General features: G+C 47.8%; 1 protein-coding gene across 1 annotated transcript in view; it reads left to right on the top strand.

Annotated features, from left to right (window-relative positions):
- Positions 1-16,878: 16,878 nt before the first annotated feature.
- PPP6R2 (protein phosphatase 6 regulatory subunit 2) overlaps positions 16,879-17,720 on the top strand; it is a 61,597-nt gene continuing 60,755 nt past the window's right edge. Inside the window, exon 1 of the mRNA XM_075553440.1 lies at positions 16,879-17,084. The gene's annotated coding sequence lies outside the window, so the exon portion shown is untranslated. The remainder of the gene's footprint in view (positions 17,085-17,720) is intronic.

The following is a 17,720-nucleotide window of genomic DNA, read 5'->3' as shown; positions in this document are numbered from 1 at the left end:
ATGAGCGCAATGCAGTGTTCTGGAACTCCCATTCTTCTATGCTATCCATCGTTTGCTATGGTCCACACAGTTAGATCTATTTTGGCAGTCAATGAAACACAAGTGAGCATATTTCTGGTATTCTTTGCTTTCAGTCAAGATCCTCTGACATCAGCAGTAATGTTCCTTGTTCTCTGTCCTCTTCTGAATCCAGTCTGAACCTCTAACAGCTCCCCGTCAAAGAACTGCTAAAACTCTTGTTGGACGGTCTTCAGCAAAATTTTACTTGCCTGTGACATCAGTGATATCATTCTATCGTTTGAGCATTCTGTTGGGTCACCTTTCTTTGGAATGAGTGCAAATATGGATCTCTTCTAATCAGTTGGACAAATAGCTGTTTTCTAAATTTCTTGGCATTGACCAGTGAGTGCTTCCAGTGCTTCATCAGCTTGTTGGAGCATTTCTGTCGGAATTCCATCAATCTCTGGCACCTTGTTTTTGGTGCAGTTTTGGCTTCTTCTTTCAGTACTATTGGTGGTTGCTGACATGCTACGTTTTCTTTTTTTAAAACCACTATATCACAGCTTTGAAACAGTAAATGGACAAGTTATTAAGTTGGTATTTGGGTAGAGAATTTGGGTAGAGAATAATATTCAGCTATTAAGTTGGTATAAAGGTGACATGTCCCTTATCGAACTAAGGTGTCACTGAAGCAGGAAGACCACATACTACATAGGCCTCAGGCAGAAAGTGGTATTGGGTAAGAGGGGCAGACCCTCCTTTTCTCTAAAGGAGTTACAGGTCTGCCTAATCCCTGAGTCACTCACTTTACTCCCTTGACTTTGCAGTTGCCAGGAGATTTGGTTTAAGGGGATTCTGATAATATAGGGGCTACTTAAGCAGTTGGACACGCCATCAGGAAAGACCAATCACTAAAAAAGACATTATGTGTGAAAAAGGGCCAAATGCTACCTCTTGAAATGGTTGAATATTGACTCGTTCTTTTTGGTACAGTGACTGCATATTATTTCCATCTTCTATGAAAAACAATTATTTTATTGGGAGCTCTTACAGATATCATAATATCCCATAGTTCAGTCACATCAAACAGTACGAGCGAGTACCCCAAAACCCCTGGAAAAGAGCTACACTAGGTGGAGATTTTGTAGTAGTATGAATTTTACCCCCTAGGCGAGTATTGAGCAACTTTCTCTGAGTTAGTGCACCCAGTGGCATCACCTGGGAAGCTTCTCTTTGGTCACAGTGAATTTTTTTTTTTTTCGTATAAGTAGTTACGCTTGAACCTTGTTTTTTCTGATGGCCAATTTAAAAGAACAGTGTGCTGTGAAATTCTGTTTCCTGCATGGGAAAAGTGCTGCAGAAACTGTTGTGATCTTGAACACAGCTTACAAGGACAGCGCTATAAGGAAAACTCAAGTGTATGAATGGTTTACTCATTTCAAAAAAGGTGAAATGTCGATTGATGACAAAACTCATTCTGGACGTCCTTCACTTCCCAAATGGATGAAGATGTCAGCTCGGACTGCATTTGGAGTTAGTTCCCTGAAGTCAGATTGTTACTCAAGCTTTCTCTTTAGAGATTCCGAAAAGATTGCATAGCAGTGTGCAAGAAAAAAAGGCCTGACTTGTGGCAGACAGGGGGACTGGTTGTGCCACCATGACAATGTACCTGCTCGTGCAGCCATCTCAGTGTACCAGTTTTTGGCAAAAAAACAGCATGCCTCTCTTGTCCCATGCACCTTACTCACCTGACCTCGCTCCATGTGACTTTTTGTTTCTGCAAATGAAGAGGGACATGAAATGACAGAGATTTGATATCCGATCCCTTTGACACCTCGTGATTGCACAGGCTGGTGTGCTTCTTCCATGTGGGCTTTGTTGCTTCTGAACTAGATGGCCGCTTGATTATCTTCAAACCTTTAAGACCCCAGACACTATCTCTTTTGATTGCCGGGCACCATCAGCTTTCTTCACCACATTTGCTTGTTCACCCGCTTTGGCTTCAGTGGTTGTGGCGGGAGGGTGAGCATCATAGAGTGCCAATTTAATAGAAGAAAGTATTCATGCATTGAGGGAATGCTTGAGTAGAGGCCCAATGTCCTTCCCCAACCTTACTACAAAACCTATAAATATAGGCACATAGATCTATTTCCTCATCCTCCTATATATATTTGCATGTACATGTCTTTGCCTAGACCTCTATAAATGCCTTTTGCCTTCTAGCTCTTTCCTCTATTTCCGTTGACTTTCCTCCTGTCCCACTATCATGCTCCGTCCCCACCTGGGTTTCAGCTGTATCTCTTCGTTACCTTACCCTTGATCATTCCCTACCAGGCCTGCCACTCCCACCTCACCACCAATTTGGATCCCTTGTTGTTCCCTTGTCCCTGGGTTTGTTAACACCACTTCCTTACCCCCCACCTCCCCCTATCCCATGTCCCCCCAGAATTGTCGGTCCCATTGTTTTCCTCCAGATAGTTCATCCAGCCTATCTTATTTAGACAGACCTGTGGAGATAATAACATGCACAAAAACAAGACAGAGGAAAACAAAGCAACAGTATACAACAAAACAACAAACAACTGACAAAGAACAAAGCAAACATATCAAAAAAGAAAAGCTTGTATTTCAAGGATCGTTTGTTAGCCTTTAGGAGTGTTTTCCAGTCCAGTCTGTTTGGGCACCACGCCCTGGCCCCAAAGTCCACTTTCATCATTCCCTAGGGACCTTGCCGCTCCATTCCCTTGCTGTTCCGCTGCACTCCCCCAGTGCTTTGCCTCGGTGTGGTGGGATCAGGTCAGGCGCAATTCCCACACTGTATCTCCGGTTCTGTCCCCTGCAGGGCCATGGATCAGTGAGGGGCTTCATGTCTCATAGTGGGGCCAGCCATGTGGTCCTCTCTGTGGACTGGCTGCTCTAATCAGGAACATCATCCTCACAGCCTGGTGGGCCAGGATATTCTCCATTCTCTCCTCCAACCCCCTTCATCTGCTCCCGTTTGCTCAGATCAGGTATGTCCCTCTCTCAGAGGTGCAGATTCAATGGCGTCCTTTGAAATAAATTCCTCTGGGGGGAGGAGCTAAAATAGTTTCTTTCTTCTTGAGCTCCTGGATATCAGCTCCCCTTTGCCCACTCTCTCCCCACCATTACCCCCCAGGAATCCCTATTCTTTTTTTTCTGTAATAGTTCCCCCCCCCATATTTTACACAATCCAATGTATCCATTCACATACAATTTAGTTGTTCTAGTCCATCAAGTGGGGTTATACAGTCATCAATGCTATCAGCTCCCCATTCCTTCCCACCCCCTTTCCATCTTCTTTCGATGCTTCTTCATCATTTAATATTGCATCTCCCCAGGCTTGAATTTTTTTCTAGAGTTCTTTCAGTTTAAGATATGCTGAGGTGTTCTTCCTTTTTGTTTTCTAACTGTAGGGCCTTGCATATTTCATTATAATATTTTACTTTGTCTCTCTCTTTTAAAAATAATTTTTTGGGGGCTCATATAGCTCTTATCACAATCCATCGACCCATCCATTGTGGCAAGCACATTTGTACATGTTTCCATCATTTTCAAAACACTTATTTCTACTTGAGCCCTTGGTATTAGCTCATTTTCCCCTCTCCCCTTTCTCTCCCTCGTGAACCCTTGATAATTTATTTAAAAAATTTTAATGTCTTGCACTGACCACTCTCTTCCTTCACCCACTTTTCTTTTGCCCGTCCCCCTGGGAGTGGGTTAAATGTAAATCATTGTGACAGGTTCCTGACCCACCCCTTACCCTTACCTCCTGGCATTGCTACTCTCATTATTGTTCCTGAGGGTTGTTTATCTGTCCTGGATTCTCTGTGTTTCGAGCTCTTATCTGTACCCATGTACATGCTCTGGTCGAGCTGGATTTTTAAGATAGAACTGGGTTCTTGATAGATGGGGTGGGGAAGCACTAAAGAACTAGAGGAAAGCTATATGTTTCATCAGTGCTATACTACACCTTGACTGGCTCATCTCTTCCTTGTGACTCTTCTGTAAGGGGATGTCCAATTGTCTACTTTGGGTCTCCACTTTGCCCTCCCCCTCATTCACGTTGATAGGATTTTTTGCTCTGGGTCTTTGATGCCTGATACCTGCTCCCATCGACACCTCATGATCACACAGGCTGGTGTGCTTCGAAGTGGGCTTTGTTGCTTCTCAGCTAGATGGGTTATTTTGTCTCTATTCAGTGCCTTTCCTTGATCATTTCTTTCATTAGCCTTAGCTTTTCTATGATTAAGACAAGTTTCAGGGTCTCTTCTGACATGTACTTTGATCTTTTCTTTCTTTCCTGTCTTCTAAATGATCTTTTGCTTTCTTCATGAATGATGTTCTTGATGTCCTCCCATCGCTCGTCAGGTCTTCTTGTCATTAGTGCTCAGTGCATCAAATCTTGAGATGTTCTGGATGCTTTGAAATTCAGGAGGGATAGACCCAAAGTCATATTTTGGCTCTTATGCACTTGTTTAAATTTTCTTCAACTTCCACCTGAATTTACAGGTGAGCAATTGATGCTCCTCTGGCCTGGTTCTAGCTGCTTACATTGAGCTTCTCCATTGTCTCTTCCCACACATATTGTCCATTTGATTTCTGTCTTTCTTCTGGAGAAGTCCACATGTATAGCAGCTTTTCATGTTTTTTAAAGAAAGTATTTGTGAAGATACAGCATCTGGGGTCTTAAAGACTTGAAGATAAACAAGCGGCCATCTAGCTGAGAAGCAACAAATTCCACATAGAAGAAACCCACCAGCCTGTGTGATCATGAGGTATCAATGGGACCAGGTATCAGGCATCCAAAACCCAGAAGAAAATCATACCAATGTGAATGGGGGGGTAGGGTGGTGGTGGTGGCGTGGAGTGTAGCCCCAAAGCCCTTTTGTAAACAATTAGACATCCCCTTACAGAAGGGTTACAAGGAAGAGATGAGCCAGTCAGGGTGCAGTATAGCACCAATGAAACATACAACTTTCTCTTGTTCTTTAATGCTCCCCACCCCCCACCCCCCCGCCGACTCTCATGACCTCAAGTCTACCTTATGCACACTGCTACAGATAAGAGCCCACAACACAGGGAATCCAGGATAGATCAACCCCTCAGGGCCAACAAGGAGAGTAGAGATATCAGGAGGATAATGGCAAAGTTGGGGGATGGAGGGGAAACAGATAATAAGGACCAACATATAACCCCCTCCCAAGGGGATGAATATCAGAATAGTGGGTGAAGGGTGACAGAGGACGATGTAAGATATGGAAGTAATAATCTATAACTTATCAAGGGCTCATGAGGGAGGGAAGGTGGGGGAGGGAGGGGGAAAATGAGGAGCTGATACCAAGGGCTCTAGTAGAAAGAGAATACTTTGAAAATGATGGTGGCAACATATGTACAAATGTGCTTGACACAATGGATGAATACATGGATTGTGATAAGAGATGTAAGAGGCCTCAGTAAAAGGATTTAATAATAATAATGAAGGTATTTGTGATGCAGAAGTAGTTGGTCTTGCAAAATTCTGTCATGCAATCTCCAGCTTCATTGCAATCACCAAGGTCATCTTTTCCAACTATTGCTTTCCAATAGCCAATGTTTTTTGCAATCCAATAACCAATCATTACCAATGCAGCCTGATCACATGTCTAATCAATTTCAGACCAAAGATGTTGGTAGAATTCTTCTGCATTACTGGCTTTAGTGGTTTAGTGCATTCATAAATTTGAAAAATATTGTGTTGGTTGGATTCTCTTGTATGGGCTTAGACATGATCCTAGTGTAGACAGCATTGTGCTTCAGGACAGGTGTTGAGATGCCTTTTCTGACAAGGAATGCAAAGCCATCTCTCTAGGTTGTGTCATCCCGGGCATAGAAAACCATGTGATTGTCTGATTCAAAATGGCCAATACCACTCTATTTAATCTCATCCGCCCTTAGACTATCAATCTTTATGCATTCCATTTCATTTTTAATGACTTTCAATATTCCTAGGATTCTATTTCCTACATCCCAAGCTCCCATGATCAATAGATGTTTGCAGCCATTTCTTCCCATTTTGAGCCGTGCCCGGTCAGCAAATGAAGGTCTTGCAGAACAATGCTGTCTGGAAGGCCTGCTGAAACCCGTTCCCTTTTAGTGACGCTCTCAGCATCACAGCAACACACGCCTCCACCATACATGGACTGACAGGCCAGTGGTGGGGCCCAGCTCTTTTCCTCGCTGTGGACTCTACAGGAAGGGCTCAGTTTAGCTGAACTTTTGCTCTTGGGTGATCTTCCTGTGGCTGGCCATCTCCCTGCCCACATCTCTGCTTCCCCATCTGCTTGTGTAATATCTTTTCTGTCCCAAAGGGAGGGGCGCTGGTGGCACAGTGGTTACGTGTTGGGCTGGGCCAGCAGCAGTTCAAACCCGTCAGGCGCTCTGTGGGAGAAAGAATGGGCTTTCTACTCTGAGTTAGTCTCCCAACTCACAGGGGCAGTTCTGCTGGATGGCAGTGTGTTTGGTTTTGTTCAGGTCTATCTCAAAGGAGACTGATTCAAGACACCCTAGAGCAGCGATTCTCCACTTTCCTCAGGCCGAGACCCTTTCATACAGTTCCTCATGTGGTGGTGACCCCCCAACCATAACATTATTCTCGTTGCTACTTCATCACTGTCATTTTGCTACTGTTATGAATTGGGCGACCCCTGTGAAAAGGTCATTCACTCTCTAAAGGGGTCTTGACCCACAGGTTGAGAATCGCTGCCCTAAAGGAATCCTGCCTCATTAACATGCCAAGGACAATCCATTCCCAGTGGATTATAACCACGGAAGGGAATAGCTGTCATGAGGAGCACTTGAGTTCGTTCAGACTCATAGCACTCTGTAAAACAGAAGGAAACATGGCCTGGTTCTGTGCCCACCTTCTCAATCGTTGCTGTTGGAGGCCATTGCATGGCATGGGGCTTGAGGGCACTAACGGGCACAGACACTGGTCCCTGTGTGCTCTGACCACTCTGGCCTGCAGGAGCTGAGTGTGAGAAGTGGCCCTCAGGACAGAAGCTGGCACTGTGGGAGCAATGAGGCTTAGGGCAGACAATGAGGTTCAGGAAGCAAATCCCTTCCTGCTGAATGTCTCGCCAGCTCCCTCTACTGATGGAGTCACACAGTTCACCTGCCCGGGAGAAGCATGGTGTAGTGGTTTACAAGTCAGGCTGCTAACCGCATGGCCCGCAGTTCAAATCCGCCAGCTGCTCCTCAGGACGAAAGATGAGTTACAGACAGGGATACCCAAGGGGTGGCTCCACTCTATCCTACCGGTCTCCATGAGCTGGACTCAACCCCATGGCAGGGAGTTGGTTGGTATTCCCCCCGGCCCCCGCCCCCAAACATTTTCCCATAGTTCATGCTAACACTTGGAGTGATCATTTTCATTTTAGAGATGTGGTATTAGTTAACACTGAGTCATCTCTGACCCACAGGGACGGTGGTGACCTGATGTACAACACAGTTCTCTGGTGTGTGACATAGAGGCCTAGAGTAACACGGTGGCCTGAGGGTAACACAGTCAGTCACCCGGTGTGTGACACAGTGGCCCGGTGTGTAAACCGTGGATTTGTACACAACACAAGGCATCGTTGCTCCGCCACCACCTCGTGATCCCTGGGGGGGTCTGAGCCCACCGGGCGGCTTGTTCCTGGCCCCGTCTCACAGAGGGCTCCCTTCATTCCCGCCGAGTGTCTAGCTTACCAGGCAGCATCTCCTTTTAAGTGATTGCAGTGTTTCTAGTAAGCATGATGAAGTTTTGCCTCCCTCACTTCTGTAGAGGATTCTGTTTGTAGTTCTTCTAAGACTGAAGGCTGGTGTGACTGTAAGAACCCCCACAGATGTCCAATGGGCACGATAGAGCACTGTAGGACACCTGGGGAAAACATCTATTGTAGAACAAGCTATCATCTACCTCTTAGAGCAGGGGCGTCAAACTCAATTAAAATGCGGGCCATTTGGGGCAACAGGCAAGATTCACGCAAGCCGCTTCACATTTACAAATTTTGTTAAATTTATATCTTGAAGTGAGGATTCAGGAATATGGATAGGATAATTAAACACTATGTGGTTGCTTTTATTTAAACATTTTTATTTATAAAACTAAAATTATTCTTTTTTACCTGAAGCTTGCCAGGACTTTCCTCCTACTAGTTTTCACTTACCTCTTATGTTGTGACCAGAAAATATAACAAAGTAACTAATAAAAAACACAAGATGTTAGACAGGTGACAAATGTGATGCACAATTGTAATCACTTCCCTCTAAAAATGTTAACTGGCGCTGCCGCTAGGTATAATTCATAACAGCACAACCCAGAGTGCTCTTTCTAACCTTTTCGCTTTGGGGATCTGTTTACATGACATGACACTGAGAGTGGCAGACATATCGCTTCCAAACGTCGCCGGAACCGAGTCAGCGCATTTATACATGTCCACAGGTCCCCAGGAAAGGCACTGGGCCACGTGTAGACTCGTATTCAGTAGTTAAAGGATTAATGAGGGAATTATGTGTACGGTATTGCCTCGATCTCCCTTAACTGCTATTTTCTTCCTAACAATATTTTCTATTTTCATTTTATTTCAGAGCATCGCAGGCCACAAAAAATTACCTCAGGGGCCAGTTTGACACCCCTGTCTTAGAGAATGCATACAGCACCAGCGACAGAATGCTGCTAGAAATATGGGTGCCCAATGGGCTTCCAGTGAGACTTTAAAAGCGAACTATGAAATGTGATTGAATCATGGAGGTAGCACATGGTTATTATGGTAAAGAACTTGTCTGGACTCTGTTCAAATGTTTGAGGGAAGGTAGAATTTGTGATGAACTCGGATGCCTGGAGATATTTCTAAGCAAGATGTTAATGGCTTCTCCTGGCAACTTACAGTGAAATGTGAGAGGAATAAGATGGACCTAAAAAGGAGCCCTGTAAAATTAAAGCAAAACTTAAAGATGTGGAAAATTCTATTGCACAGACTAAGAATATGTGTCCTGGAAGTGTCTGTCAAAGATGGACAATGGTCTCTCGTTAAAGAAATCAACCCTGTGCCTGATGCATCTAACCAATGACCTCAGCAGAATTCCAAATCATCTTAGTCTGAAGGGGACAGAGGAGGAAGGAAAGGAGGCCTTGGGGATTGTATTGGACAGGGTTCTCTAGAGAGACAAACCAGATTGCTAGTAATTATATATAAATATATTTATAAAGATAGATATATAATTCAAGAAATAAACCATTAAATAATATACAGATACATAATACAAGAAATTAACAGTTAAATTATAAAGCAGTGAGACACTAGTAGTCCTTCAAGTTTTGAGAGCTGCCAGTTGCCAGTCCCCTTCTGTAGAGAGAGCTGGGCTATATATATCCAGGCAGCAAACAGCAAGGCAGGTCCCCAACTGTCACCAACTGTCGGTCCCCAGCTCCAGAGATGAACAATCCAATCGTGTGGGCTTCAAGGGACCTCAACTTACAGCGACATAGTCCACAAGCTAGGCATCCCACAGGTAGTGTACCCCTTTAAACTGAGGCACAGAACAACCAAGGTGAGGCTCACCGAGCCATTTATCCCTCTACCCTTCAGTTAATCCTACTTGTGTTTATCGGCCAGGCTGGCACAATAAACTATAGCAATCCACCCCTTGCCAGTCTGGCACCTGTACACAATTCTTTACCAATACATACTTATATAATTTCCAGATATTAATGAAATCACACTTATACTTATCATCAATCATCTATCATACATATAAATGAAAACACACTGAGTCAAATTATATCTGATATAACATACTTGAACAAAGGAAATATACACAATAATCACATACAAAGAAAATACATTGACAATTACAAGCCTCGCTTTTGCAATTGATCATGTGGTTGTAATTGATAGGTAGAACTACCTTCTACTGCTACCCATTCTGTATTACCTTTGCCCTCAGCAACTACCTCAGCTGGCTGTGGTTTTTGGCCCGGCGGGGTGACCCAGACCTTCATTCCTGAGGGGTCTGGGTCATTATAAGTCCTGCTAGGATTGGGTTGCTACAACTTACCATTTACTTTAATATCAGGGCATGGTAACACTAAGAGTCGGCCTATGGGATCTCCTGGATTACAGACATATTCTTCTTTACCTCCATTATGTAGTAATAGTCCAATTTCTCCTTGGTAATCAGGATCAATCTCACCACTTAGTACGGTGACACTCTTCCTGACCTGTTGATCCAAAGGCATGAGACGTCCAAAGTGTCCAGGGGGCATTCTCAGCAGCCAGTTCAGTGGAATCTGTGCTGTGTTTCCAGGTGGGAGAGTTCCTTTCTTCGGGACCAGGACCTCCAGGCCTGAGGAACACAGGGTTGCTGGGACAGGAAGCAAAAATGCTGTAAGGGGATCACTAGGAGTAATAGTGAGTGCTGCCACTCCAGCTTCCACCCCTTGGTTCCTGGACCCATGAATTCTGGCTATTGGAGACACAGCACTATATATTGGCCGCTGGTTTAGAGCGTATACAGCTTCCTGGAGAACATTGCCCCAGTCCCGCAAGTTGTTGCCACCTAGTTGGTGCCGTAATTGTGTCTTTAGGAGCCCATTCCATCGTTCTAGCAAGCCGGCAGCTTCAGGATAATGAGGAACATGATACGACCAGTGGATTCCATGGGAATGGGCCCATTGCCGCGCTTCATTTGCTGTGAAGTGAGTTCCTTGATCTGAAGCAATGCTATGTGGGATGCCATGCCGGTGGATGAGGTATTCTGTAAGTCCACGAATAGTAGTTTTGGCAGAAGCATCACGTGCAGGGAAGGCAAATCCATATCCAGAGTAGGTGTCTATTCCTGTAAGAAAAAACGCTGTCCCCTCCATGATGGAAGTGGTCCTATGTAATCAACCTGCCACCAAGTTGCTGGTTGATCTCCACGAGGAATGGTCCCATATCTTGGACTTAATGTTGGTTTCTGTTGCTGGCAAATGGGACACTCAGCAGTGGCAGTGGCCAAGTCAGCCTTGGTGAGTGGAAGTCCATGTTGCTGTGCCCATGTATAACCTCCATCCCTGCTGCCATGTCCACTTTGTTCATGTGCCCATTGGGCGATAACAGGGGTGGCAGAGGAAAGAGGAGGACCAGTCTCCACAGCGCGTGTCTTCTTATCCACTTGATTATTAAAGTCCTCCTCTTCAGAGGTAATCCTTTGGTGAACGTTCACGTGAGCTAAAATTAACTTTACTTTCTTGGCCCATTCAGAGAGGTCTATCCACATACCTCTTCCCCACACCTCCTTGTCACCAATTTTCCAATCATGGTCCTTCCAATTCCCTGACCATCCAGCCAAGCCATTAGCCGCAGCCCATGAATCAGTATACAGTTTCACATCAGGCCATCTTTCCTCATATGAAAACTGAACAGCCAGGTGTACTGCTCGAAGTTCTGCCCATTGGGAAGATTTCCCTTCACCACTGTCCTTTAGGGAGGTCCCAGAAAGGGGCTGTAGTGCTGCTGCTGTCCACTTATGAGTGGCACCTGCATATCGTGCAGAGCCATCTGTAAACCAAGCATGACTTTTTTGGCCTTCAGTTAAAGTATGGTAAGGAACTCCCCAGGAGGCCATAGGTGAAGACGGGGAGAAAGAAGGTAATGTGACAGGAGTGGAGATCGTGGGCATTTGGGCCGCTTCATGCAGCTTACTTGTTCCTTCAGGTCCTGCTTTGGCCTGATCTCGTATATACCACTTCCATTTAACAATGGAGTGTTGCTGCGCACGTCCAACTTTATGATTACGTGGGTCAGACAATACCCAGTTCATGATGGGTAGTTCAGGCCTCATGGTGACTTGGTGGCCCATGGTGAAGTGTTCAGTCTCCACCAAGGCCCAGTAACAGGCCAACAGCTGTTTTTCAAAGGGGGAGTAGTTGTTTGCAGAGGATGGCAAGACTTTACTCCAAAATCCCAATGGTCTACGCTGTGATTCACCAATAGGGGTCTGCCAAAGACTCCACACTGCATCTTTATCTACGACTGACACCTCTAGCACCATTGGGTCAGCTGGATCATATGGTCCCAGTGGCAAAGCAGCTTGCACGGCAGCCTGAACTTGTTGAAGAGCCTTTTCTTGTTCTGGGCCCCACTCAAAAATGGAGGCTTTTCGTGTCACTTGATAAATAGGTCGAAGTAGAACACCCAAGTGAGGAATATGTTGCCTCCAAAATCCGAAGAGGCCCACTAGGCGTTGCGCCTCTTTTTTAGTCATTGGGGGAGCTAAATGTAATAGCTTATCCTTCACTTTAGTAGGAATATCTCGACATGCCCCACACCACTGGACCCCTAGAAATTTTACTGATGTTGAGGGTACCTGAATCAATGGTCTCTCGTTAAAGAAATCAACCCTGTGCCTGATGCATCTAACCAATGACCTCAGCAGAATTCCAAATCATCTTAGTCTGAAGGGGACAGAGGAGGAAGGAAAGGAGGCCTTGGGGATTCTACAGGCAGGACCCAGGCCAGAGGGGGTCACGTGCTGTCGTCCAGAAGGATCGCTTATGGGACAGGTTCGAGCTCAGTAGAACTTTTGGAAGGAATAGATAGCAGAGCCTTCTCGGTATCAAAGGGTGGGACCAGTCTCCTCGCTTTCAATGCGTAGGGTCTTTTCCATCTCCTTTCAGGAGTTCCTGTTTTTTTTTGCAGGTGCACTGGGGTGGGAGGAGCCCTGGTGGCCCCGTGGTTATGAGTTGGGCTGCCAATTGCCAGGTCAGCAGTTTGAAAGCACCAGCTGCTCATCGGGAGAAAGACGAGGTCTTCTGCTCCCACAGGGGTGGTATTACAACTCAGTGTGAAGAAGACCAAATCTTCACAACTGCACCAGTAGGTGACAGCATGATAAAGGGAGCAAAGATTGAAATTACCAAGGACATCATCTTTCTTGGGTCCAAAGTCAATGCTCATGGAAGCAGCAGTCGAGGTCAAATGACACATTGCATTGGGCAAACCTGCAATGTGAAAAGCGAGGATGTCACTCTGAGGATGGCGAGACTTTGTCACATGTTGTCAAGAGAGACCAGTCCCTGGGAAGGGGCATGGTGCCTGGTAAGGTAAAGGTGGAGTGAAAATGAGGCAGACCTTCAACAGGATGGATTGACACTGGCTGCAACAATGGACTCAGCGAGGATGGCTCAGGACTGAACAGTGTTTCACTCTGTTGTACATCGGGTTGCTGAGTCAGAAAGGACTCTATGCACCTAACAACAACACCAACAAGGGGTGAGGCTGCCAGGCCCAAGGGACTAGAAGAGTGGAAATGTCTGAGGCTAAGGGAGCTGAGCTGCAACCCCAGTGGGCCTCAAAAGCAGGCCTGAAGTCCAGGGTCGAGGGGCCGCCACCCAGAAACCAGAGAATATAGCTAACATTCGGAGTCCAGAGGGCAGGGCCACTGTCCAGACAGTCTCAGAGGAGAGGGGATTCTTCGTTTGTTTTTTTTTTACATTTTATTAGGGACTCATACAACTCTTATCACAATCCATACATACATAAATTGTATAAAGCACATCTGTACATTCATTGCCCTTATCATTTTCAAAGCATTTGCTCTCCACTTAAGCCCTTTGCATCAGGTCCTTTTCCCCCTCCCTCCTCGCTCCCCCCTCCCTCATGTGCCCTTGATAATGTATAAATTATTATTTTGTCTTATCTTGCCCTATCCGGAGTCTCCCTTCCCCCTTCTCTGCTGTCCATCTCCCAGGGAGGAGGTCACATGTAGATCCTTGTAATCGGTTCCCCCTTTCCAACCCACTCACCCTCTACTCTCCCAGTATCGCCCCTCACACCCCTGGTCCTGAAGGGATCATCCACCCTGGATTCCCTGTGCCTCCAGCTCCTATCTGCACCAGTGTACATCCTCTGCTTTATCCAGACTTGCGAGATAGAATTCGGATCATGATAGTGGGGTGGGGTGGGGAGGGGGGGAGGAAGCATTTATGAACTAAAGGAAAGCTGTGTTCTTCATCGGTGCTACATCGCACCCTGACCGACTCATCTCCTCAAGGGGATTATTCTCAAGGTTTGAGAGCTAACCCAAATTGTTCTGCTGGGTTTGGGATTTACTTGGTCCTGAGGAAATGGTGTGGGGCTGTGTCTGACTTTCTCCAGCTTCACAAAGGAGAATCAAACCCCACATCTGCCCAAGGCTGGTTCCTGAGGCCATAGTCAGACATGCCTTCACCCTCCCACTTCGTTTACTCTGTTCTGGTACCAACCATCCCTCCCAGATACTCTACACAACTCAGACAGTGATCACCATTCGCGGCGTTTATTAGGGAGGTTAGCAGGTTACCATAATTCGGGAGCAGAAAGCATTATAAAAGGATATAGTTCTTTTGTCTTTAGCAGTGTTTCTTCTTGGCCATGCTGATCAAGTCACGCGCTAGTCCCGGGCCTCTCAGCCACATGGCCTCTGCCCTGCTGGGCAAGTGTTACAAAGCTCCTTTAGTGCTGATAAATGACCAAAGGACACCCACTGTGTAAGGCGTTCCTGGTCTGGGAAACCTGCAGCTCCACCTCAAGGTCTATGTGTTAACTCCTCTGCCCTGCCTCCTGGCCTCAGTACTGCTCCCCTGCTGACTCTCCATGCAGGGCTCTCAGATGTAGGGATGGTCACTCACAGCTCTTCCTAGATAGTCCCATGGGGTTAGGGGCGGGCAGGGAGAGGGGGCAGAGCAGTTCTTTCTGCTTTTGAATGGCAAAATAGATTACCCCCCTCATTCAGAGTCATCAACACCTTATTTGCATGATCCCACCCAGTCTTTTGTGGGTAGGAGGTCCATCCCCAGTAATTTCACTTTACCACTGTGCCTTGATCTCTGCTTTCCTGACAAGGCCTCCTGATCACCCTGTGCCTGTTAGTAGCTAATGTGTATTCTGGATTTCACAGGTTGGCAGTGGAAAGGAATTTTGTCTCAGAACAGAACATACCTACAGTCGCACCCATGTCTGATTTAGATGATTCGAGAGACTTTGGACTTGTGGGATTGATTCAAAATGTTTGGAATGATGTAGCAGGGTACGCATGCTTTGTGTGGGAAAGGCATGACTTTTTTTGAGTCAAATAGGGGAAACGTTATGGACTGAATTGTGTCCCCCCTAAAATCAGTTGTATAATCATTATTGCTGTCACTGTGTCAATCCAGTTCATTGAGGGGTTCCCCTGTTTTCACTGCCCGTCCACTTTCCCAAGCATGAAGTCCTTTTCCATGGAGCAGTCCCTCCTGAAAACATGTCCAAGTATGTGGGATAAAGTTTCACTATCCTTGCTTGTGAGGAACATTCTGGCTGTACTTCTTCCAATACAGAGTTGTTTGTTCTTCAGGCAGCCCGTGGCATTTTCATTATTCCTCTACAACAGCACAATACAAAAGCACCGTCTTTGGTCTTCTTTATTCTAGATCATGGCTTGGGTCAGACGAAACAGTCTTCAAAATCACAGATTTTGTTTTTTTTTAAAAACATTTTAAAGAGGTCTTCTGCAGCAGATTTGTCCAAATGCAGTACTATGTTGTTTGTTTCTTGACTGCTGCTTCTATGGGAGTTGATTAATTCCTTGACACCTTCAATATTTAGGTCCAGTTGGACGGATTTTTGGTTTCCTTATGTTGAGGTGTAATCCTACAGACTACTTTCTTTGGAGCTGGGAACTGAGTTCAGACTTCTAGCCTCTTTAAGGGTGAGAGAATAAATATGATTGCCAAAGCCACCCACTGTGGTGTTTGTTACAGCAGCCCTAGAGAACCAAGTCAGAGGGGCGTGCAGATGCCACTGGCTGGAGCAGAGAGGCTGGAATGAAGTTGGAGAGGTTCTGGAGCAAGGTGAGCGATTCCCACTCCGCACTACACATCAGGTGGGTGGTCAGACCTGCACCAGATAGGCCCCGCTACTGCTGCCTTTGGGCTGCTGTGAGCTTGAACTGGGAAGCAGGGGCTTAAAGAGCAGCTTTGTTCCAGGTAGAGTGTGTCTCCAGCGCACCGCTCCTTTGCCCATCTTGTTCACCGAGCCCCAGCTGTGGGACCCTCAACACATGCCAGGGACACCCTCAGGCAGGCCTGCACCTCATTGTTCAGGTGCATTGAGAAAAAGCGATCGTTTTGCGTTATCTCATTGTTAGCGACCCAATGTACAAGGGAACAAATACTGCTCTGTCCCGCGCCATCCTCACAATTAGCCCGATGGTTGCGCCCATTGTTGCTGCCACTGGGTCTGTCCATTTTATGGAGGGCCCTCCTCTCGATGGCTGCCCCTTCACTTTACCGAGCATGATGTCCTTCTCCAAGGACTGGCCTCTCCGGACAACATGTATTATCTCATAACAAACGTTAGCTACGCTTGTATAAAAAAATGTAGCCAATACCGGGGCGCAGCGGGCACGATGTCTGCATGCCCCGGCACCCTTCCGTGACCTGCATGCTGACCTATCGAGCCTTCGTGCTGCTGCGCAGCGTCTCACTGCACCCCGCTCAAGGCTCCTCGGTGGGAACCTGGAGCCGTCTCGCCGAGAGAGTGAGGAGGATCCGGTGTTCGCGGACCTGACCGCTGGTGAGCCTTCTAGGGCTGACCACCCGCGCCGCGCCGCCGGCCGGGCGTCCCCAAACCCCGCCCCAACGCTCAGACCCCGCCCCCGTCTCCCAGCGTGCGCGCCCCGCCCTCAGGCCCCGCCCCCTGGCCGCGGACGCGCGCACCGTTCACGTCCCGCCCGAGTCCCCGCCTCCCTGGCCCCTCCCTCAGGCCGAGAACGCGCTCCCCTTCTCGTCCCGCCCCTGAGCGCGTGCCCAGACCTCAGGCTCCGCCCCTGGCGCGCGCGCCCGCCGCCGCCGCTGCCGCCATTTTGAAGCGATCGAGCGCCGCCCGCGGCCCGAGCCGGTCCCGAGCCGCCGGCGGGCCGCGCTGTGTCCGTAGGCGCCGCGCCCGGCCGGGCTCATGCCCGTGCGGCCCGCCCTTGGCCTCCCGGGGCCCACCTCCGCCGGCCTCTGAGAAGCCGCCGCGCCGCTCGGCCCCGCGGAGCAGGTGAGTGCGCCCGCCCGCCCGCGCGCGCGGCTTCCTCGGACGCGGCCCGCGGGCCGGGCGCGGGGGGCGGGGCTCCCGGACGGCGTCCCCACCCGCTGTCAGGCCTGAGAGCACGTCAGTGTCGCTTTACGTTCGTGTCCCACGTCAACGACCCCGTGCCCACGGCCACCAGCCGGTGACCCCCAAGCCGGTGACCCCTCACGTCGGCGACCCGCATGTCAGAGCACTCACACCTCGGTGACCCCCACGTCAAAGTCTCCACACGCCAATGACCTCTCACTTCAGCCCCCCCCCCCCCGCCTCGTCGTCAGCGACCCCATGTCATTGACCGCAGGTCTCTGCCTCCATTTTCAGTGACCTCTAGCGTCAGTGACCCCAACACATTAGTACCCCACACATTAGTGACCCCTACCTTAGAGACCCACCCCTATGACATTAGGTGTTCTGCATCAGCAGCCCCCCATCGGTGACCCATGCCAGTGACTTCCCACGTCAGTGGCACCTCTGTGTCAGTGACCCCCAAGGTTTTGGCCTTCCACATTAGTGACACGCGTCGGAGGCCTCCCCATGTGTGTGGCTTCCCCCAAATCAGTGGCCCACCTTTGTCAGTAGGGCAACCCCCTGTGTTGGTGACCC

The sequence above is a fragment of the Tenrec ecaudatus genome, chromosome 6, assembly GCF_050624435.1.
Source record: "Tenrec ecaudatus isolate mTenEca1 chromosome 6, mTenEca1.hap1, whole genome shotgun sequence".
Taxonomy (NCBI): Eukaryota; Metazoa; Chordata; class Mammalia; order Afrosoricida; family Tenrecidae; genus Tenrec; species Tenrec ecaudatus.
This window is presented reverse-complemented; position numbering and strand designations above follow the sequence as displayed.